This window comes from Rattus rattus, chromosome 1 (genome assembly GCF_011064425.1).
Source record: "Rattus rattus isolate New Zealand chromosome 1, Rrattus_CSIRO_v1, whole genome shotgun sequence".
Classification (NCBI taxonomy): Eukaryota; Metazoa; Chordata; class Mammalia; order Rodentia; family Muridae; genus Rattus; species Rattus rattus.
The window spans coordinates 44,886,121-44,910,297 of record NC_046154.1 but is presented as its reverse complement, the minus strand read 5'-3'; the positions used below and the strand labels follow the sequence as shown (position 1 = coordinate 44,910,297).

At 41.5% G+C, this 24,177-nt stretch overlaps 1 pseudogene; it reads right to left on the bottom strand.

The window, feature by feature from the left end:
* The window catches only part of LOC116890383, a 106,515-nt pseudogene extending 85,367 nt beyond the window's left edge, over positions 1-21,148 (bottom strand).
* Positions 21,149-24,177: the final 3,029 nt, after the last annotated feature.

Below are 24,177 nucleotides of genomic sequence, written 5' to 3'. Positions count from 1 at the left end.
CTGTAAAAAGAAATCATGAAAATGGAGGAGGATAAGGGATTATTTAAGTTAATATGGTAATTTAACAATGGGCCTTCTACACCCTAGACTTCCTGTTCCATCCTTGTTGCTGAGATCATGACCTATAATAGTAATTGATCTGAAAGATTGCTTTTCTACCATATCCTTGCATGAGAAGAATATGAACAGGTTTGCTTTTTGAATAACTACTTGAAATAATAGTTATCCACTAAAAAGATACCACTAGAAGATACTTCCACAGGGAATGTTAAATAGTTCAACTTCATGTCAGTATTTTGTCCGACAACCATTAGAAATAACTGATAAGCAATTCCCTCAATTTATGATTTATCATTATATGGATAATTGGCCGATTCTGACAAAAATGTTTCAGAGAATATGTTTAAGGTAACACAAAGAATTCTGCCATTCTGGAGGATACAGATTGCTCTAAAGAGAAAATTCATTTAGTTACTTGGGTTAGAAAAATCAGTCAACAAAACATTGGACCACAAAAGGTATAAATCCATATGGACCAATTGCAAACTCTTAGTGATGTTCAAAACTTAATGGGGGATATTAACTGGCTGTGTCTACAATTGGATTAAGCATATATGAGTTAAGTAATTTGTTTCAAACATTACAAAAAGATTCAAATTTAAACAGTCCAAGATGTCTAAGAAATGAAGCAAAAAAAAAGTGTTAATTCTTGTAAAACAAAGATTGCAAGAGGCATATATCTATCAAATTGATTCTAAACTTGATTTTATTCTGGTCATTTTACCTTCACCTTATTCTCCTACTGGGTTCACTATGCAAAGGGAAAATGGTATTATAGTATGGACGCTCTTAGCTCAGAAGAGAACATATACAGAAAAGTTCTCTGAATTAATAAAAGGTATACTAAGATTGTCAGAAAACAACTCTGGCTGAAATTGTAGTACCTCTTACAAATACTGAGATTATGTCGTTATGGTTGGTCAATGAAGATTGGCAAAGAGCTTATAGTAATTACTTGGGTGAAATAAAATAAATATCTGAAAAGCAAATGTATACATTTTATAAAATAAGCTAATTGCAGCAATACCAGAAGTGCCAATATTTTACACTGATGCAAACAAGATGGGGATGGCAAGTTATAAGTCAGACAAAATAGGTAAGGTGACCAAAAGTCCATATACATTGGTTCAAAAATCAGACTTGTGTGGAATCCTTATGGTATTATTAGATTATCTTGAATCTCTTAACATAATTACTGATTCTTTATATGCAGAAAGAGTTGTTTTACATACAGAGAGAGCTGAATCTGTGCCTGATAATTCAGAATTAACTTTGTTACTTAGACAATTGCAACAAGGCATCAGAAGTAGTGGCATTATTCCCATTCAATCTCATCCAGATTTGTCCAGTCCATCAGCTCAAAAAATGAGGAAAAAGATGAACTACTAATAGGAAATGTGTCAGAAACCTCAATTTTTTCACAAGAAGCATCGTGTTAACGGGAAAGATTTAAAGAAAAGTTTTTCTATCACTTGAAACAAGCAAAGGATAACTTTTTTTAAAAATGTCCTGTGTGTTCTCTATACAACCATATACAATTACCTGCTAGCAGTAACCCCAGAGGTACCAAACGAAATGATATCTGGCAGATGGATTGAATTTCTGCAGAATTTGGAAAACAAAGGTATATACTTTATACCATTGACACATACTCAGACTTTCAATAGGCAACTCTTTTAAGTTCTAAAAAGGATGATCGTGTAATTACACATTTGTTGGAATAATGGCACTTATGGGGAATATCTGTACAAATTAAAATGGACAATGCTCCTATGTATGAATCCAATAAGAGGAAGCAACTCTTTGTATATTACAGTATAAAGCATGTTACTGATACACCACACAATCCCACAGGACATGCAGTTGTAGGAAGAGTCATTAGTTCTTTAAAAGAGATGGTTATTAAACAAAAAGGGAGAGTAAAAACCCCCCAGGACAGACTAAATAATGCTTTGTTAACTGTAAATTGTCTTAATGTTGCTGAAAAGGGAACAACAGCTGAGAGACATTGGGTAATCAAAAGAACTGAGGAACTAAGTCAAACAATTTACTATAAGGTTGTGTTGTCCTTAGAATGGAAACCTGCAATACTTTTAAGATGGAGAGATGGCTATGCTTATGTATCTATAAGAAATGAAAAAAAAATATGGTTAGCAACAAAACTTACAAAAGTTAAATCTGACCAAGGAAAACTTCTTGTCAGCTGAGACATGAATGTCTTCACAAAACCATCAACGCAGATGATTCACTCTCACAGACTGTCTCAGTTACTGATTTCTCCAAAATATGCATGCAAATTAATTTTCAAGAGTGTAGCCCAAATGACCAATCACACAGAGACTGGACAGACAATACTCAGATTGGATAACACAGAAACTGGGCCAAAACTGCTACAGTTAGTTGTCTTTAGATTAGCCATTTTTCCCCCTTGGGTCTCAAACAAAAATTTTTTGCCCCAATTCAACATGAATCAATTATATAAGAAGACCATCACCCCAATCCCTTAACTTAGGGTGGATGGTTTTGGTCGTTTGATCTGTTATGGTTGTTTTCAACTTGGGTGGTAGGATATTTTGCTTAAATATTGAGTGTTGATAGAAATTTAAGATTGTTTTGCTTAATTATTATATACTGACAGAAATTTAAGATTGTTTTGCTTGATTATTGTATATTGATAGAAATTTAAGGGTTGTTTTGTTAGAATGTGGTTTGACTATCTTGTACAAAGGCTGATTGTTTAAGGTATGATGAAATTTCTAGTTTTGTCATTCTTACAAATGCTTCTATTGTGTGCAAATTGATGTTAGAGGAAAAGACAATTTTTTTTTAAACAAAAAGGGATATGAAGAGAAATTTCTGGTTTCTTTGCAGACTTGGTGTGCCATGTGACATTTTTCTGGAAACTGTCTTAGAAAAGGATGTTTCTGCTGAAGCAAATATGTAGGAGAATGTTTTTCTGAGAACAGATATGTAGTGTTTTTCTGGAAGAAGCCTGAAGAGGGGACATATGATCTTTGGCTAGAGCAGATGCTTGAGAGGACACATGATATTTGATATAAATGTAGCCCAACAGACAGTGGATGGCAATGGATAGTACTGGTCCACTTTACTATTCTTTGCTGGTCATCGTTTGTTGTGACTTAATAGAGAGAAAAAAAACTGATATACTCCTTAGCGTTCTGGCTTCTTGCTACTTCCATTGGACTTGATGATTGGTAAAGCCTCACAGTTTCTTCTGGATCAACCTGACATTGCTGATTCATGGATGGCTTGCAAGTTGATGGAGCTGATTTGTGTGAACTCAACTGCTAATATCTGGACAACATAGATTGATTTACTCCAAAGGACTATTTCTTAACAGGTCCACAGTCCCCTTTGCTCTATTAACCTTTTCTTTCCACTACCTTTGATGGGTGGTGGGCTAGAAAGGAGGTTAAAGCATTTAAAAACCCTTATTTAAACTAGGTTTTGAAAAATCTTAAGCCTATATCTCCCCCCTCCCTACACAATTTCTATTGTGACATTTTCTGGCTAGTTTCTTCTCTCTTAGAGAAGTTTAAGGGAATATATAAATGGGATGTTACTTTCAGTCATTATCTCAGAAATTAGAAGTTAGAGTCATGTTTCAGAGAATTTGGGGTTTTTAAAATTTTATTTATTATGTATACAACATTCCACCTGCATATATGACTGAAGGCCAGAAGAGGGCACCAGGTCTCATCACAGATGGTTGTGAGCCACCATGTGGTTGCTGGGAATTGAACTCAGGACCTCCTGGAAGAGCAGTCAGTGCTCTTAACCACTGAGCCACTCTCCAGTCACCAGAGAAAAGTTTACTAAAGGTCACTTCCTCAGGGCATACCATTTTTCATCAGTGGCAGTAAAACTAGAAGCCAGGCTTTACTGAATACAAGAGAACTTCTCAGGCACTTTGAAAACCTATCAACATAGTGCTGGGTCGGTCAGTTGAAAGGTGGCAAGGGTGAAGCTAACATTTTCTGTCAATACACATTGCATCAGTCACATGAATAATGCTGATTTCATGATAACTGTTAACCGTTGATGTCTAGTTTCTTTTCCTGGCAGAAATTTTCAACAGAATTTGTGCCTCTCTGGTCTGATACAATAGACTATGACAGATACCGTTTTGATACATACCTACACAAAAAGAGCTTTCAACAATAGCTAAGTTGTCCTTAGACTTCAGTCTTGAGTAAAATTTGATGAACATCTTCATATCAGACTGCTCAGTCCGGGACTTAATTAGACTTACCAGACAGCATTAGTAGAACAACTACTAGGTACCTACTACCTCATTGATAGATGAAGATATAGATGCCTAGAGTTAAGAGGTTGTCCGGTGTGTCAGGCAGGATCCCTCCTCAATTGGCAGCTAGAATTCAGGCCCTTGTTACTGTTCTTTCACTGAATTGTTTTTCTGATTCACTTATCTCTGGATCAGTCTTTCGTAAGACAGAACATTGTATAGGAATGCTCACACTAGGCAGGAAAGATTGTACTCACTTGTTCATTCAGGAAATAGATCAATTGTGTTTCAGGTAGGGTAGAGAACCTTTCTGAAGCTTGTATTTTAATCAGGGAGGGGTAGAAGAACAGACAGAGACACATTAGCCAGGTGAGTTTATACAGTGACAAGTCTCAAGAAGGATATAAAGGCAAGCAGCAATTTCTGTAGATCAAAGGTCTTTCTGGTTTCTACTTTGCTCTAGAATTAGAATGACAATAGTTATGCAGTCAGTCGTATAAGGGTCTAGCAAAGGCTACTCTGAAAATGACAGTGGTGGGGTTGGGGATTTAGCTCAGTGGTAGAGCGCTTGCCTAGTAAGTGCAAGGCCCTGGGTTCTGTTCTCAGCTCCGGAAAAAAAAAAATGACAGTGGTGGCAAAGTACCTGGTGCTAGAACATAGGCAAGGCAATTGGAAAGGGAAAGATAGTGAGGTCAGGGTATGCTCCCTGGTGGTGGCAGTGCGACTGGAGTAGATGATGGCGTTAAAAGTATGTAGTTTCCTTTCTTGACCATGATTGGATAATTTAATATTAATCTAAAAGTAATTGGATCTTTCTGAAACTTTTATCAGAACAAACTTCATTTCTCAAATGATTTTTTAAAGATAATGTGAGAATAGATCAGAGTAATGGTGTTGCAATTTGATTCACATTCTGTGACGTGCAACCAAGTCAAAATAATCAAAGAAAATAAGACAAGGCAGTCTAACTGGAGTTAGTCTGTCATTATGCTGTCAAACCAGGTATAAAGAGTAAAAGCACATACCTACATACACACAATCAGCTAGAGTCTGGAATTCTATACCTCTGCCTGGTAACGAAGGGGTGACATTGATACACAGTGACACTAAAGAGGCTCTATAAATTCTGACACTCTAAAGATGGCCATTAAAACTATGATAGAAATTACACAGCCAACAGTCCATTCTGCCAACATCATCGTGGTTAATCCGTTTGTTTGTTTGTTTGTTTGTTTTTGAGACAGTATGTAATATCCTGGAACTCTGTAGACCAGTTTGGCCTTGAACTCAGAGATCCGCCTATGTCTGTCTCTTGAGGGCTGGGATTAAAGGCATTGTATTAAAGGCACCACCACCAGGCCCATAGTGATGATCTGCCATGGAGAAACGGAGGTGCTTCCTAACCAACTCAAATCATTCCAAAATCACATTCCTACTGAGCCCATTTGTTATCAACAATCTGACCCATAGGCGAAAGGGGTACAATGTAGACTCCTTTGAGGGTTGAAAACACAAGTCTTAACCACAGTGTAACTTACTATCATCTTTCTTATTGGATTTGAAGCTTGCTCCATTGGAAGGAATTTCATATCTAGTAGGCGTAATCAAAGTAACCTTACTATTGTCATTTGGCTAAAAGGTTACGTTGTTAAACTACATTCTAAATTTGTATACTTGTACCCTTAAATTAATGCATTTACTGGCTCAGTTAGGGAAACTTCTTTTTACAGTTCAAGCAGAAACTCCTTGTAACTGCGACAGTGGGAGGGCCCGCCTTCCTCATTAAGAAAAACAAGTCAGTCTGCTCATTGAGAAAACAAGTCCTTGAAAAACAAGTCCTTATTTGCCTGTTCCTGAGTGAGGCTGGGATTGGCTATCTACTAGGGGTGCACAGTATGTTCTGCTAAAACTGCAGAGAAGATCTTGCTGGGAACTACAACTCCCTAACTAGACAGCGTCCCAGATGTGCTGTGTCCTCAGCCTGGAGTGCACACAGAGGGGCACAGGAGAGACAGTATGTTCTGCTAAATGCAGTAGCACTGGCTACTTCCAGATATAACATGGCCTTGCAAACTCAGACCTGGCTAAAGACCTGAAAGGAAGCAGCCCAAATTCCAATACTAATTCCAATGGTAGAGGAACTCATGAGACAGCACCTGTAGGCCAGAAACTCTTGGCTGCTTGGGGAGGGAAGCCATTTTTCTCTGAGGGTGTAGTCCCTTGTAGATTATCCACGCTCCAGTGGATGACAACACACACACACACACACACACACACACACACACACACACACACGAATGTATGGGCAGAACTAATCAGTGGGATTGTTTAACAAAATAAAACAAGAGACAAGCTTATGGAGTAGGGAAGGGAGCGTACTGAATGAAGTCCAAGGGACTTAGAAGGGGAACATAAGGAGAGGTTATAATCAAAATATGTTGCATGTATGTGTGGAATTACCAAGGAACAAATAAAAATATTATTAAGAGAACAGAAAGTATATTTGAAGCTGGAAAATATACTGTGTGTATAAATAATAGCTACTTTATATATTGCTGTGGCCGTTTTTTCAATTAAATGATGAACAATTTAAAGAGGATGGGGAGTCTTGTTAATAAAATATGAGTAATTTGCAATTCAATTGCTATGCTGTTGTTGTTGTTTCCTAATCAGATTATGCTTGCTTTCACAGTACTGAAATGCTACTTCAATGAAACCTTGTATAAATCCTTAATCTTCCATGTATTAACTTCACCTTCACCCTGTAAGACCTACTTATGGGTTTTATTTAGACACACTCTAGAATAAAATAACAAGTAATTCACACTAGTACCGAGTTAGTGCAGTTTGCTGTTGTTGTTGCTGTTGTTGCTGTGGCTTTTTTCTTTTTAAGAGGAAACAACACAAGGTTCTCCTGTGCCTTGTGGATTTTAGTATGGATGTGTATTGATATGGAGTGCAACCATGACTTATCGGACTCTGCTGATCAAGAGGGGCTAGGTTACAGCTGGGTACTGTCTAGGAAAATCTCTTATACAGTGATTTCTAGATTTATTCCAAGTGGTTTCTAAATTTAGTCTATGAAAACTTTAGACCAATTATGCATTATCAATTAAGTAAATGTTATAAATATTACATGTACATAAATATCTCATTTATATATGATTATAAACAAGTAAAGCATGTTAATATGACATCATGTTTCTTATGAATGCCATGCAATTTCTCAAAACAAAATGTTAAGATAGATACTGTTTTGATCATCTTTTAGGCAAGAAGTTTAAATTGTAAGATATTTATTTAGCATATCATCCTCAGTAAACAGCTAAGATGAGATTTTAAGCCGAAGTTGCATGGTCCCAAGAGTGAGGTGCTTCCCTTAACGCCATAAGAATTTAAGGAATCCTGGGTAGGATTCTGCCTGATCTTCCAGTAGGCCTGGACTTTGAGCCACTTCTCTTTCTGGTTATTTTCTGATCTGTGCACTGCCACAGCACACACATTCATAGCCTGAGCTTTATCTGTCAAAACACTGACAGAGCCAGGAGCTTAGGAGGAGTGCAGCACTGTAGCAGCCTTCAAGATGGCCGTGCAGAGCTACCTGCTAGAGAGGCTGCACTTCCTGTGAGGATCTTTCATAACCCCTAATACAAGGAACAATGTTTTTTGTGGCAATTTAATGTTTCTCCAGGACTGGTGCCCTCGGTTTTAGAAATTGGCCTAGAACACTCACGCCCAGAAATATAGATGTTACACTAGGAGAATTTCATTTCCTGCTAGATTCTGTAAGCAAAATCACACTCTGTCACCACTCCTGTCTCTTGCCACAAATGGTGTTAATGAAACATGACTTCCAGGATTAGTTTTCAAGATTGTCTTCCATTACACTCAGTTGTCTAAAAATGCTTTTTAAAATCTATGTCTAGATATAACGGGGTGTGGGAGAAAGTCACTCTGGGTAATGTTCAGTGAAGCCTGAGAGTTGTATATAAATCTATCATTAAATCATCTTTAATCTCTGGATTGAAAGGTCCAGACTTGCACAGAGGTCTTAACAGTTACAATGGAGAGCTGTTCTCAGATGAAGACTGCACAGATTCATGTTTCACTGTTGGAGCCCATGTTTCAGGTTGTCTTTAAAATTGACGTTTCAATTCATCAAAACTTCAGAAGTTGATACCGAGCCAACCATCCTTCAGAAAGGCAAGTTCTCTTGAGAGCGGTAGCTCTTTGTTCTGAAAGTGGTTTCCGAAACACAAAGTTTGATAGTGAGATGAAAGTCCTTGGGGCCATTTCCCGGTGGATGAATTCTGAGTTCTCATTCTGAAGGAACCATACTCAGAAACAGTCAGGATGGAGAAGAGGTAAGCAGCCTGCTGTACACATAGCTATAGCACATGACCACCCACCAGAGTGTCTTCCAGCATTAGAGTATTGCTATAACCCCAGATAAAGTGTATTTCCACCTAGACTATAATAGAGAAACACAAAACATCCCTTTAAATAAATAAACAAGTAAGCATTTGAAAGCTGTTCTTCATATCGTGTCAGTCTCCCAGAGATAAGTTATGAAAGAATCAATTGCTAACACTCATATTTTCTAAGCATTATTTGCTTATGTTAATATTTAATTTTAACTTTCACTGTCTTCTATCTTTAGCTTTATTGTAGAGGTAGGAAATATTTTCCCACTGCTGAGGGCATTGCTTGGAAGGTTCTGGAAACTTCGGTGTCTGAGGTCTAGCTGCAGGAAGTATATTTCTGGGAGTATGAGCGTTCATGTTTATAGCATAAGCACGCTACCTGTCCCATCTCTACATCCTATTCTGCTGAATTGTAAGGAGGTGAGAAAAAAATAACAGAACACTATATCACCCATTTCTGCTTTCATAGACTATACCCTCAAGACATAGCCAAACATCAGCCTTCCTCCCTTAAGTTGCTTTTTGCCTGGCATTTGATGGCAGAAATGATAAAAGTAAGTAACACAGAAAGCTGATAACAAGAAGTTGGGTTGTGGATGTGAGTATATGATTGTGTAACTCATTGGCCCACAGACTGCTTTCAGGGTGATGTGGAAATGTTTAGAGCTACAGACTTGGGAAGTCCTAGATCTCAGTAGAGCTTAATGCATTATTCTATATGGAAGCTCACAAGACCAGAAGGAAATGGGGCAAAACTGGAGACAGTAAAGGTTGTTTTCTGCTTCCAGTTCTACAGAGATACGGGTGAGGAGACCTAGCCAAGAACTCCCTAGCCAAGAGAGGGGAAACTAGGGCAGGATGACACAGCCTAAGTTACTCCTGTTGGGCATTTTGTCCCAACATTAAGAAACTTCGCTAACCTTCCAACCATGGTCCAAAATTAATCCTTCCTCTCCTACATTGGGTCTTGTCAGGAATTTGATTATAGCAATAAGAAAAACGATTAATACAGATGGGTAGACAGACTAATCAAGACACCAAGAAAATACACACTTGTTCTAGAAAGGCAAAGAAGACCCATATTTTGGTTCTGTATAAACTCTCCGCTGACTTTTATCCTCAGTAAATAGATTCATATTAGAATCTGCCTTATTGAAACTGATATCCATGAGTTAGAGGCATCATGAGATGTAACCAGAAGCTCTGAGGAACTATCTCTCACATTCTTCCCACATGCTCTATTGTTGTTGTTGTTTTAAAGACAACTTCCTAGGCAATAAGCAATAGGACAGGAAGAGTGTTCAATGGAGTTGTCAACTTTGCCCTAGTTTTGTGGAATACCTCCTGACATGGGTCTATGTTAACAGGAGTTAGCAAGGTCCTCTCTTCTGCTCACACTTAGTCCAGTTCTGCACTAAACAATAAAGATTCCCAAGTACTGGGAAATTATAGTGAGATATCATGGGAGAAAGAAATAGTCATTCTTCCTATGTCTGGTGTCCACTCTGAGCTCTTGCTGCTAGAGATCATTACCATTAATGATGTCGGGCCCTAGGCTACATGACGTGCCAACATCAGCACATTTAATACTCATGGCAGTCCGGTCAGATGCATAGCTACTCAGAGCTTTTGCAAATTAGAATCATGGAGATTTTAATTATGCAAATCTGAAATTGTTTAATACAAATTACCAACACATTCTCACTTCATTTGCAAATTTCCAATATGGCAAGAGCAAGCCACTCTTAATTTAAAGTATTACAAAGAATTCCCTAATTCAAACTTAAGCCTAAAATGCTAGGTTTGATGACACGTGTCACAGTTGCAGCTACTTGGGAGGCTGAGGCCCGAGGATAATGCTATTGAGAACAGGCTGGCCTACATAATAAGACTCTTTCTCTATAAGAAACCCAATGAAAATTCACAAATAAATAAATAAAAGGTCAGCCTAGAGGAAAATTTCAATCTGACTTACACCTTGTTCACATATGGCTGATACTTTTGCTGAAAAATAATAATTGTTAGGATTAAAGTTAAAGCCTGCTGAACACTAGCTGAGTGCTTCCTGGATTTGAAGCCATCTATTTATAACAGGAAAGAAAAAGTCCTGCCAAATATAACTATTATTATCCCCAATGTGCAGAGAAGGAAGAGAAGATGTGCGGCTATTGAGGAGGAAGAGGGAACCCAGCCTTACTCCAAAGGATTAATCCTGAACTGCATATATCTTTAATTAAGTCAGCTTCTAGAGCTGTCCCCTCATATGACGTATGCTTTCCTCGTAGATTTATAATCTTACCTTGGAATCAAACTGGGAGGCCACAGCCTCAAAGCTAATGGCCTCCGCGTTCACTGGACAGGGAAGGTAAGTTAACATACACAGGCAGATCTTACCTGGTGCCCATCTGAGCACACATCGAGCCAGCCTGTTATCTCTGTACCTCTCTTCTTCCCAGAACTATGAAGATACATGTGAGAAAGCTTGCGTGTCCACGTGCTGGACACCCATCTGACTCCTTCAGTTCCAGCCTTGACAGAAAACATCTGGGCACTTTGTCAAAGGTTCCCAGTCTGCTGCTGTGTCTTCTCTAATGTCACAGGTCAGGCAACTGCTAGAACACATGCCTGACTCGGGCCAAGTGCCCCAGGAGCTGGGGGACAGTTGTTGACACACCCCGCCTCCTTCCCTATGTTTTCTACCACAGGCTGATTTAGCAGAGCATGTCTTACTCTACAGAAACTACAGGATAGATATAGTGTGGCCTCAGAGTCAGCAAGACCTGCACAGTAACTTGTGAAAGGAAGGGAGCATGTCTTTCCACTATTATCTAAGCAGAGTTCCCCAGCCCCAAGACAGCTCCCTACTGTTATCTCCCTCTTCCACACTCCCTAAAGTACCCAAATACAGTGATGTGTTCTGCAGGACAACCACAGACTCTTTGCTTGCACAGGCACCCATGTATTCTGCCTTTTTTGTTGTCTCCAGACAGAGTGTTAAATGACCCAGTTCTGTGGGAGACGGTCACATTCTCATACATGTGCATGCACAACTCTGTATGTTCTACATTGACTGGCTGGAACGGAATTTTTTTCCAGGCAAGTTGACCCCAGTCTACCAATTGTAAATCTTCTTTGGCACAAAGTAAAGCACCTTGCTTTGAAGCACAAAGCTCCTAGGAATGGAAAAGGTACCCGGTATACATCACGGTGCAGTCACTACCCCTGTGTGAGGTGGGAAGCTGCCTTGCTTCCAGGACTACCAAAATACCTTCACTGAACAAAGTAAAATTAATATGCAGATATTAGTTCCTATCATGTTTCAAGTTGGTTCTATTATGCTTAATACATTGATATACATCATGTATAAATATACAAGTAAATCAACAGATTATATTTTATTAGGCTAATTTATATTAATTTAAACTATATTATTATTTAAATATAAATATAATTTATTATATTAATTTAAACAAAATTAGATTTAGTGTATTTATTAAATATTTGTCTATATAACAGAACATACACTCCTGTGTAAGTATGTACATTTTAAAATATACATGCATTAATTCAAATAAACTGCATAGCTGTTTCTTCTTCCTTGTCATAAACATAAGCACTAGTGGTCAGCATTAAGGTTTTCCGGTGTCTTTAAGTGCTTAGTCTAACAGCACACTGAAACTGACGTAGGAGCTCTTGAGTTCTGCTCTCCAATACCGGAGTGGAACATAAGGTGCTTCCGGTTCCTTCCACTGTGGTATACCAACACTTAGTGTCTGATGGCAGCTCACCGCTGCCCGTCACATCCTTTGCTCTCCTCCCACTGGAGACAGGGCCCTACCAGGGAAGTCCCTCATCTCTCTGCTGCTGGCTTCCGGGAGAAGATACTGACTCTTCCTCTGCTTCTCTTCCTCCTTCCTGAATAAATAAAGGAGAGACACTAGAGTGCTACACAGGATAACTCCAGCCCTTTGAGACGGTGCATACCCTGACTAGGGACCGGAGCAGCTTGATCAGAGAAGCCCACCAAGTCCACAGACTGTGGACAGGTCGGCTCTGACAGCAGGTGTGGGGGTGAGCACACTCCCCCTGCCCTTTGCAGACCACCAAGTCTGCGGGGAACCAGGAACTTGAGGAAATGTCAAGGAAGCAAGCTACTTGTTAAAGGTCAGGGTTGAATCTGGCTGCCAGGGTGTAACGTAGAGGAGTCACTTATGTAAAGTTGGGAGCCCACACTGTGCCTCTGCAGGTGCCACAAAATCCCAATACAGGCAGCCCACAGCTCCCCCTATAGGTCTTGATGGGAACTGATAACTTCTGGGACACATGAGCATGCGCGCACCCGAGATAAAATTGATGACTGCGGACCAACCAAATCATATATACAAATACTTGAGTGTGTTTTACACTATACTTTGAAGCCTATTATTTTGTTGTATTTCAATGGACATTCAATGAATGGGGAGAGGCTCATATTTTTGCTGTTAACATAAGAAACTTGAATTCAGGATCCTGAAACAGGCCAAGATACGGTACAGGGGTGAGTGCCCGAAGCCGGGAGCACCACACACTGAGACCCGCTGCCCTCCCTGTCTGCTGCATAGCACTGATGGTGGCAGGTCCAGTGAGAAAAATGAAAAAGTAATCGAAGCACATCCAGTTCAACTACAAGGATGTTTGGAGGAATTGCATGCATTAGTGTTTGATCGGGGTTTTTGTTTGATTTGTTTCTTAACTGTTCCGTATGATTCTAATGTGTGACCAAAGCTGAGAACCATTCTTTTTTAAAAGAAACCTTATGATTTGAATGTCAGAGGCAAAAGCCGTTATTGAAGAATCGACGGCACACTCCATTGCTCTTAAAGACTCCCGCTCCAAGTGCCAACTTGGATTTACATCTGCAAACTCTGAAAAGGCAACAGATTGTGAGGCTGGATTTGCCAAGGGCAGTCTCATTTACCAAGGAAACCCGCTGGGCTGGGGAACAAGCAGAATGAACAGCCACAGTGAGGTGTTCTGCAGAAGACCCTGCTGGCTGGATTCTGTCTGTCAGCGGGAACTGAGTACTGCTTTCTTTACACTGCAGAAAGACATTCCCTCTGTCACTGCATTGAGGGAGGAGCCACAAAAGAGAGGACATTTTCCCCCTAAATTACTTACTGATATCCTTTAATACGTGGAACACTCCAATTCTCTTTCATTTAAGAACGTGAACATGTTCCCTGAGTGAGATAGCTTGGGATTCAGGCAACAGGACAGCTATAGATATCATATCAGCCGTGCCTTTCCTCTGCCTGACGTGTTCTAGTCAGTGCCGGCCCGTCAGCTTATTCCCATTGTCATCCTTGCCATGCCCCCACTGAGTGTCTCAAGTTTGTCCTCTGTGCCCCTTTACACTCAGCGCCACTCTTACCACTACAGGGAACACAGCATATAGACACGCTCTCAGATCACATGCCAGTTTCTTTAATGAAGGCATGAATTTCGTTCATGTATCCACAGTTAAGATGAAGAGAGTGGGGCTAGAGAGGTGGCTCAGCAGTTAATAGCAGTTGCTAACCTCCCAGAGGATCATGGTTCAATTCCCAGCATCCACATGGTGGCTCAAAACCACCTGTAACTGCACTTCCAGGAGTTTGCTGCCCTCTTCTGGCCACTGTATGCATTGCACACATGTGGCTCGGAGATACAGGCAAAAACATCCACAAAGTTTTCCTTTTAATTAAGAAGCAGAAACCAAGTCATCCATGCCTGATAGTGTTCAATGTCCTATCTGCACTTTAAAAAATCCAGGGTCGCCTGCTCAGGGAATGGTCCTTCCCACATAAAAATGGACCTTCCCACATCAGTTAAGTCATAACACACAGCTAAGGCCCTTCTCCCAGGTGAGTCTATATTCTGTCAGCTAGCTAACTATCACAGAGATCCTGAAAGGGTCTCACTAGAAAGGTGCATATGAGAGGTTTGGGGGAGAAAAAGGGCCTTGGAGAACTCATCCTGCTTTGGTCCTAGTCACCAGTTGACTCTCTGGAGCACAGGAGAGCCAGAGTGGCTAAAGTTCGCCCTAAGGCTATGCTGAGCATCAAGCATGGTGGGGTGTTGGAGGGGAGAGATTGTACTACCAAGACACTCCTAGTTAAATGACTTAAATAATAGAATTAATAGCAATTAGGCAAGACACTATATGATTCATAAACTGACAGAATCACAAATAGCCCATTTCTGGGAACATGAGCTTTTTATGCAAAGTCTATCCCAGAGCTAGAGAGCAGGACACAATGATGACTAAGTCAGACTGGTGGCATTTAACATCTTCAAGGTACATTAACTGTTAAAGTATCTTTACTGTTTCAACCTTCTCCCCCAAATTCTCATCTGTAAGCATCACTGGGTACTTTAGATTCTTCATGCGGAATTTTCCAGCAACTCATGAAGCATTTTCTGATGATTTATCTTGTGAATTCTGGGTGTTTGGTTTGATCATTTGTTTGCTTTCTTGCTTTGTTTGGGGAGGGGGTTGTTTTGTTTGGAGACCAGGTCTCATGTGGCCCAAACTGCATTCAAGCTCATTATATAACAAAAGATGGTCTTCAACTTCTGATCCTCCTGCCTCTGCCACCCAGGTGCTGGATTACTGGCCTGTGATACCATACTCAGTTTGCTGGTACCAGAGATCAGATCTGGGGCTCCATGTATGCTTGGCAAGAATTCTACAATCAGAGTAGAGGCTCGGCCCCATGAGTTCCATTTCTATATTCTTTGCAGAGCATTCCTAGCTATGTCTTCAAAGTTTTAAGAAAGGAGAAACTTGCACCATCAGCTCTGACAATTGGAACAAACAGAGGAGAATGTTTTAGTTCCCGCTTTAATAAAAACAGTTCCAAGGGACAGGAAGAAATCAGGGCACACTGTGGTTTGGCTACAACTATCTCATGTTTTGGAAGCTTAGCCCCAGTGCAGTGATGCTAAGAGCTGGTAGGACCTTTAAGGACTGTAGCCTGAAAAGTTATAAAGGACACCATGGCAGAAGGTTTGTAGCAATCCTCAGGGGCCCATTGGCTAGTTCTGTCACACAGATTATTATCTCAGGCTGACCCAGATCCTGTGGATCCCACTATGGGCTCCTTTACTGTGTAACCTGTCCCCCACCAGGTCCTCAGACTTCCAGACTGGAAGCAGTGTAAACCCCTTTTTGGGGTAACAGAAAACAGAATACTGATGTACTGCTGAAGAATTTATGGCATGCTTGCTAGGTGATCATGAGACAGACACTTTACTCTCTCTCTCTCTGAAGTTCCCTTTCTTTGTACAAACTAGCAGGAGAAAACTCTGCCTTGCTTAGGTCATCAGGTCAGACGAAAGCATAAAGAATGCAGCAATGGGCTTTAAGAACGGGGGAACTGTAAAGCTTTAAGTGGTGGGAAAGTGCAGTAAGTTAAAGCTAACTGATGAGGAGGAGAAAGCAGATACGTTCCTTAAACGTTCCTCTCAATGTTGTTAAGGTGATTCTTATTCTTAGCTAACAGCCAACAGTTTTGTACACAGCAGATGCTTCCAGCTCTTTCTTCAAAATAAACCTCCCATCTGTCCATGGCTCCAGCTTCCAGCGCTGCAGAAGCCAGCACCACAGAGAGGCGGAGCAGCCGCTGCACTGGACTCCAAATCCCAGCCCGTGGAGCAGTAGAAGGCATCGTTTGCACTGCCCTTCAGAGGGTGCCTTCCCTCTCACAGTCCCGAATGGTTTATTGTTCTTTCTGTGCACATCGCCCAGGGATTTGGTATAATGGGATAATGAGAGAATAAAAAGACAAACAGACAAATGGACACACAGTGAAAAAGGGATCAGGTACACTGTGATTTCTCATAACGAAACCTCAGCACCCTGGAAGCTGTGTGTGATTATTACATTGAGTAGAACAGAGAGGTGTGGGTCTACTGCACACAGCTGAACAAAGAGGCAGGTTTATCATAGACAGACAAGGAGGAGGGGTTACCACACACAGATAAGGAGGCAGGGTCATCACATACAGATAGACAAGGAAGGAGGACTATTACATACAGGTTGTCAGGGAGGCAGGGTCATCATATACAGATAGTCAAGGAGGCAGGGTTATTACATACAGATAGACAAGGAGGCAGGGCTATTACATACAGATAGACAAGGAGGCAGGGTCATCATATACAGGTAGTCAAGGAGGCAGAGTTATTACATACAGATAGACAAGGAGGCAGGGTCATCATATACAGATAGACAAGGAGGTGGGGTTATTACATAGATAGACAAGGAGGCAGGGTTATTACAGACAGATAGTCAAGGAGGTGGGGTTATTACTTACAGATAGACAAGGAGGTGAGGTTATTACATACAGATAGACAAAGAGGCACAATTATCACCCACAGATAGACAAGAGGCAGGTTTATGGTATAGAGATGGATAGACAGGAAAGGTTAAGCTAACCTGCCTAGGAGCACTCTTCAAGCTACACATGTCTATGAAGAATAAGCTATGATGAATGTTGTGATAGAATTGCAGCTCACATCCGGACAGACCATACCTGGCCAATACAGTCCCATGTGGAAGAGGTTTATTGAGGATGATGGAGACAGAAAGTGGGAGAGAAAAAAGAAAAAAGAAAAAAGGGGGCAGGAAGGGTCTGCCTTTTATTTAAACTGTGACATAATTGCTCCCAGATGAAGTGGGGAGCTGAACCAAATATATTCTGGGAATGTATGGCCAATGCCATGGCAACAGATGTGCAGGTCCCTGTGGCCTGCAGGTGACATCACTGCTGGAGGTGAAAGTGGTTCCTGATACCTCCCCTTTTTCTTATCATAAAGAGAAGAAGAAATTAGGGGAGAGGAGGAAGCCAATGGTGAAAGGGAATAGGAGCATCCTGTCTCTTAGGCTCCTTCCTACTGTCTAGGGCTGTCATCAATTTTGGGGCACAGCTGACTTTCACCATCGGGGTCCACTTGGTAAACATTCATATCAGGCTCCTCTGTGGACAGCGGCTGGCAAGCCTGTAACAGGAACTGATTAATAGTTCGAGTAGGAAAAATTTTATCTGTCATTGAAGGAATGTAGAAACAAGATTAATGAGGAAGGGAGAGAATAGTAACACTAGGAAGATGGCTAGGAAAGATGTTATTAAAGGGAGTCCACTTCCATATAGGGTTTTCGAAAATCCAGGAATTGGAGACTTCATGTTCCTTGAAATTCTGTATGTCTGATTGTAGCTCCTGGATTTTATTTCCCACTATCCAGGATTGGTTGATGTAGAAACAGCATTCTTCTTGGAGGAACAAAGACCACCTCTGTTAGCCATCAGGACATCCAGCCCCCACTGGTTCTGAAGCACCACAGCTACCAAAGAGTCGATCTGTTTCTGGATTGTAAGCATGATTTCAGACATTCTTTGAAAACCAGTGTCAATCTTAGAAGTGAACTTATTATAGTGGGTTGTGGAAGTTGTTATCCCTGCAACCCTAGTGCCAGCACTGATGGCTATTCCCCAAGTGACCAAGAGTGGCACCACCTGAACTGCCCTCTTATGCTGGGCAACTATATATCTACAACTGGGATTGGCAGAGGCTCATTTCCCTGGATTACACCTCGTTCAGGGAAAAGGAGTACCAACACGCAAACTCCTGACCAGCTGGCAAGTAGACAGTGATATTCCGGGGTGCCACAAAGGATTTACGTGTTTTGGAGTGTAGATAGAGATGAGGTATCAAGGGTTGTGGTACTATTACAGTCTAGGGAGATTAGCATTCCTACAGAACGTGTCCTGGATGTCTTAAAACAGTTTCCCATGACGAAAAGAGGCATAGAGAAAATGTACAGAGTCATGGCACCATCAGAGTCAGGGAAGCTGACAAAAGGCGAAGTAAGATTTCTTAGCAGTGTCACTGGAGAGGCTGTAACTGGCAGTTGTGAGCTAGTTCTGGGTGGTACACAAAGCCAGCAATCTTTCAAGTGACCAGGTCAGGTAACATTAAGGAGTTGGTATCCAAGGTCAAGGTCTAAAGCAAAAGGCTAAATAACAAGTTAGTGCTATTTATGAGGGGGGATGTCAAGGAGGTAAGGACCCTGGAGGGGTGTTTGATCACTTCTCCTGCTTTTCCAATATCTAGAGGTTGAGCAATTAAGACATATTTTCTCTGAATGCAGATGGTACTTATTAGAGACCCTGCTTGATTTTTTTACAGTAGAGCTTACCAACAACTCCTGTCTCTCGCTTGGGATTCCATAGGTCTTCTATGTAGAAAAAGAGTACTTTGCGTTGTTAATAGAATAAGTGATTGGCCCGTGATCCTAGCATATGTATCTGGAAATACCAATACGGGCAGCCCCCGTATGTGTCTGGCCATTTTTTACAATCATCCTTTGTCTGGTCAAAGAGAAAGCAGGTAAAGAGATCATAATATTTAGATGGAATAACCGATACAGGAATGACAGCAATTTGGATCAGTTCCTGGCATCTGGCAGTCTCCTGACACTATTTGGAAAGACTGTTATCTGTGGGTGTTTCTTGAACCTCGAATCTCCAGATGGAAATGAACAGCAAGAGGAGGACAAGAAGCCCATGTCTAATCCAGTGGTGTCGAGCATAGCTGACGGAGTGAAAGGGAGGGATTGGAGTGAAGCTAGGTACATGCTTGGGCATAGGGAATCTCTTTCCATTTACCAGACTGCTGGCAGTATGTGTGAAGATCCCATAAGATTATCGGATTTAGTGTGCCAATAAGTGGCCATTTGGAGTCATTATCTAATGGGTACTGGATCCAGACCTTATTGTAGAGTGTATTAGTTTTGATGCCTTCAAGAAGGGTGTTAACTTCAGAGATTTGAAAATTTCTAGGAGACATCCCAGACATTTCTAGGAGGATCCTGAAGATAAGTTCAAAGACGACAAGTTACTCATTGGGGAGTTATTGAATTATTTGAACCGGCATCCCGAGAATAATTTCAGCAACAAAATTTCTGCCAGGCTAGATGTCTAACTCATCACTTAGACCCTCTAGAGGCTATATACGGTGAGTCCCGGACTCACCAGAAAGCGTACCTCCCCAGGCCTTAGAATTTCTAAACGGCTACAAGAGCCAGGAAGGGGGAGAGGTACGAGAGTCATTTTCGAGGGGATATTCCCCCAAGGGTCAAAGTCTTATCATGTACGTCAGCTAGAAGGCTGGTGATAAGGACTGGCTGTAAAGCTTCAATTCCTTACCCCACAAAGGCTGGTCAGGCCCTGTTAGGAAAATCAGGGGTCCTTGCAAACTGGAGGAAAAAAAAACTTATCAATCTGCTGGTGTTTGTGCGAGAATTTTAGCAGTCTGATCTCAGGAAATGCGAAACCGTATGGTTGGTGTGGGCCTGTCTGACTAAGTAACCTACGTGGTGGGCCATGGCTGGCAACAGTTGACATAGTAGAAGTCTGTATGTCCTGTGACTGCAGCAGCAATCACATGATGGAAGTCTGTGAATCCCACGGTGGCCAGCAGGTGGTGGTGGTTGAGCAACTGGCAGGAGAAATGGTAGCTGGGCCCCTTGTGGCCAGGAAGATGTGGCAGTGGTAGCTGCAAGTCGGATCCATGCATGGTGGTGGTAGGAGGGCGGCAGAAACTCAGTCTCTTCTGGGCCAGGAAGACGCAGTGGCTGCCGCAGCAGTGGCAAGGGGGTGCAGAGGCAAGCAGCCAGCTATCAGTGTTAGCCTGGAGCTCGGAGGGTGCCGGGTACCGCACTGTCACTGGGACCTCCTCAACAGCTTCTGCCTGCGGTCATAGCCATGAGGAAATCTCGGGTTTTGGCACAATGTTGTGATAGAATCATGGCTTGCATCCAGATAGATCACACCAGGCCAATACAGTTCCAAGTGGAAGAGGTTTATTGAAGATGACGGAGACAAAGGAGGGAAGAGAGAAAGAAGAAAAAGAGGAAGGGGGCAGGAAGGGTCTGCCTTTTATTTTAAACTTTGACAAAATTGCTCCCAGGTGAAGGTGGGAGCTGGACCAAATGTATGCTGGGAGTATATGCCCATTGCCATGGCAACAGATGTGCAGGTCCCTGTAGCTTGCAGGTGACATCACTGCTGGAGGTGAAAGTGGTTCTTGATACCAACAGTGGACATTTTTCTTATTCACTATCAGCACCAGCAGCTTGAAGGCTTTGCCTTCCTACAGGGACTCACCTCAGAGGAGTGGAGGTGTGAAGGCTGCCATTTTTCCATGAGACTAGGGCTATGGCCCTTGACATGGCACATGCATGTCAACAACAGATATTTACTGAGGACCACATATACTCAGGGATTTACCTGTCTGCACAGTTTATGATTACACTTAAATTCCAAGTGATTGCCAGGCCATCATCTGTGCCTGGGTCATCCCTTCGAACATACTCCATTTCTGAAAAAGAATGAATTCCACCTCCTGTGTCTAGACTGGCACAACCAAGAATAGGAATACTTTATCTACCTGTTCAGAGGCCATTCCATTGGGGACCCGTGTCCCACCAACTCCAGTCATGAGCTGGGAGTCCCCAGCCATTCTGTGGGCAGAAGCACATTTGAAAAGCAGGAAACAAAGGGCAAATTATGTTTTTGAAGCGATTTCAGATTTTGAGATTGCAGAGTCTGAGCTCTCCTACTTGGTTCAACATGACACAAGAGCACTAGAAGTGAGGGTATAATCCTCACTGGCCAGCCCTAGGTCAAGTCTTCCTGTGCAAACACACATGCAAGGGTAACAGTTCCATAATGCTAAATAACATAGCAGTAAGTTTCTGACATTAATCCAGGGACTAGAATTTCACAGCAGAGTACACAAAATGCAGTTCAGTCAATTCTAAGGCCTAAAGTCACCACAGTCTGGGACATCATGGCTACCCTGTAGGGTCACTGACATTTTCAGGTCTTTCTTTCAAAATCTTAACTAATGAGTCTGAACAATGTTGGTGAGCAGGAAACGCCTACTCACACCTTCAAGATGTTTTGGACAGATGACAGGCATGAAAATTGAATACAGACTTTCCAGAAATAATTGGAGTTCATGGGAGATATTCTTCCACCTAGGATGCCTTTTGTGGCCTCAGTGGGAGAGGAAGTGCCTAACCATGAAGAGTCTTGAAGGCACCCATCCACTCTCTGGAGAAGGGGAGTGGGAGAGGGATTGTGGAAAGAGGCGACCAGAAGGGGGCAATGGAAGGATGTAAAGTAATAAGTAAAATAAAACAATCAAAAAATACATAAAAATAAAATATTTTGCTGAGATATTGATAATTCAATTCCTGTTGTTCCCACTGCTCAGAACAGTGTTTGGTGCCTTTTCAGTTCTTCATGGTGATGTTGCTAGCAGATTTTGGGAAGTCTAAGTAAACTGTTGCTAGGAAACATTTAGAAAGTCTAAGCAACAAGACAGCAATGGATAAATGTTACCAGAGATACCCATACTCCATGTTGGTATTCTGTCTAAGCTCCAATCCCATAGCTGCCTGGGAACAGCCAGGTATGCTCCGCCCCACAGTTGCCTGGGAACAGCCAGCTGTGCCTGACACTGTAAAGGGGCTGCTCGCCCCCTCCTCTCCCTCTTGCTCTTTGTTCTTCTCTGCTCTTCCCCTCTGTCCCTGTCCCTTCTCTCCTCATTCCTCCACGTGTTCATGGCCGGCCTTTCCTCTCCTCTCCTCTTCTTCTCTCACTAAACCTCTCCACATGGAACTATGTTGGCTTGGTGTGCTTTATCCGGGCTCGAGCGGAGATCTAAACAACAACACTCCATATTTAAAACGTCACTTTTAAACATTCTGTAAGGAAAGGAGAAAGGGTTGGGTTCGATCCCCAGCTCCGAAAAAAAAAGAACCAAAAAAGAGAAAGGGCAACTCAGGCACTCAATCGACATGTTAAAGACAAGAGAAAGTTGGGGTAAAAGAGCTATGGGAAATAAAAAGATGGTGGGCAGGGCAGAGAAAATAAATACCCAATCCACATCTTCCTTAGAAGAAAACACGGAGTAAATTATATAAGATTAGGAAACAAAAAGGAAATCACAGCCTAGAGGCTATACACATCACCAAAAGGTCCTTCCAAATAGCTGATTGTATAAGAAAGCACTGAGCACTCCAATCCAGAGCATTATGACAACTGTGAGATTTTTGGTAACTGTCCTTTACTAATGATAGGAACAACACGGAATGAATAAAGGCCCAAATATATGAACAATGGCATATTATTCAGCCTCCAGGAAGGAATATTGTACCAATAACACCAAGTTACCCTTATGCCAACCCTGAGTGCAGCTAAGAGTGATGTCACACTGTCCATTAAACAGTTTTGTCAAATGTGTCACTGTTCTGCAGGATTCTGAAAACGGGGTGTCTAGAAGAGGGGTGTGTAGACTGGAAAGGCCAGTGCTAAGTCTAAGAATGTCTCATTAGTTACCACCAAACAACTTGATTTTGCTTGACATCATTTCCTAGCTGGTTTTTTTTTCCTGCTTGAAGTTCATTGAAATCATTGGAACTGATTTACTCAAATTCTGATATTCTCAAATTTGAAAAATTTTTTATTACTATATCACCAGATACAGTTTTCTGTCTCCATTTCTCTCTCTACTCCTTTATGAACTCATTAGACACATTTAATTTTCATGTTGTAACACCAGTCACTGCTCTGTGTGTGTGTGTGTGTGTGTGTGTGTGTGTGTGTGTGTGTGTGATGTGTTCATGTGATATGGGTTCACATGGGTACATGTGGGTACCTGTGTGCATATGTGTAGAAGTTTGAAGTCTACAGGAGATATCTTTACTCAATTGTTCTTTAGTTATATTTTTAGATAGGATGTCTCCCTGAGCCTGGCTGGGCACCAAGCCCCAGGGTTTTATCTGTCTTTGGCCACCAGCCCTGGGGTGATCTGCTAAGCTCAGCTTTGACGTGGGGATGTGAACTGAATTCAGGTCCACACCTTTACACAATAAGCACTTTACCAACTAAGTCGTCTCCCCAGGTCATGCAGAATTCTCTTAAGAGCTTATGGTTTTGTTTGTTTATTTACCAAATCTTTCACCCTAGGTTTATTTTTGCCCTGAACACTGTAATTCCTTTATCTAAAAAGCTCAGTCTATGACTTCTCTGTCTTTATTTTGTTCAAAAAATGTATTCAGTTATAGCAACTGTTTTAATGCCCTGTCTATTGATTCTAACACCTATGGCAGCTCTGGTAGAGCTTAAATCAATTTGCTTTTTCAAGTCAATGAGACATATTAACTCATGGTTATGAGCTAATTATTTACGGGCAATTGTGATAAGATGGCTCCCTGGAGCCAGGTGTTGCTATACTCACAAGTATTCTTCAGCTTTGTTCTGGGATAAAGTTAAGTTACTTGAAAACAATTTGAACATTTCTAGTATTATACTTAAATATGTTTATTTTTGACCAAAC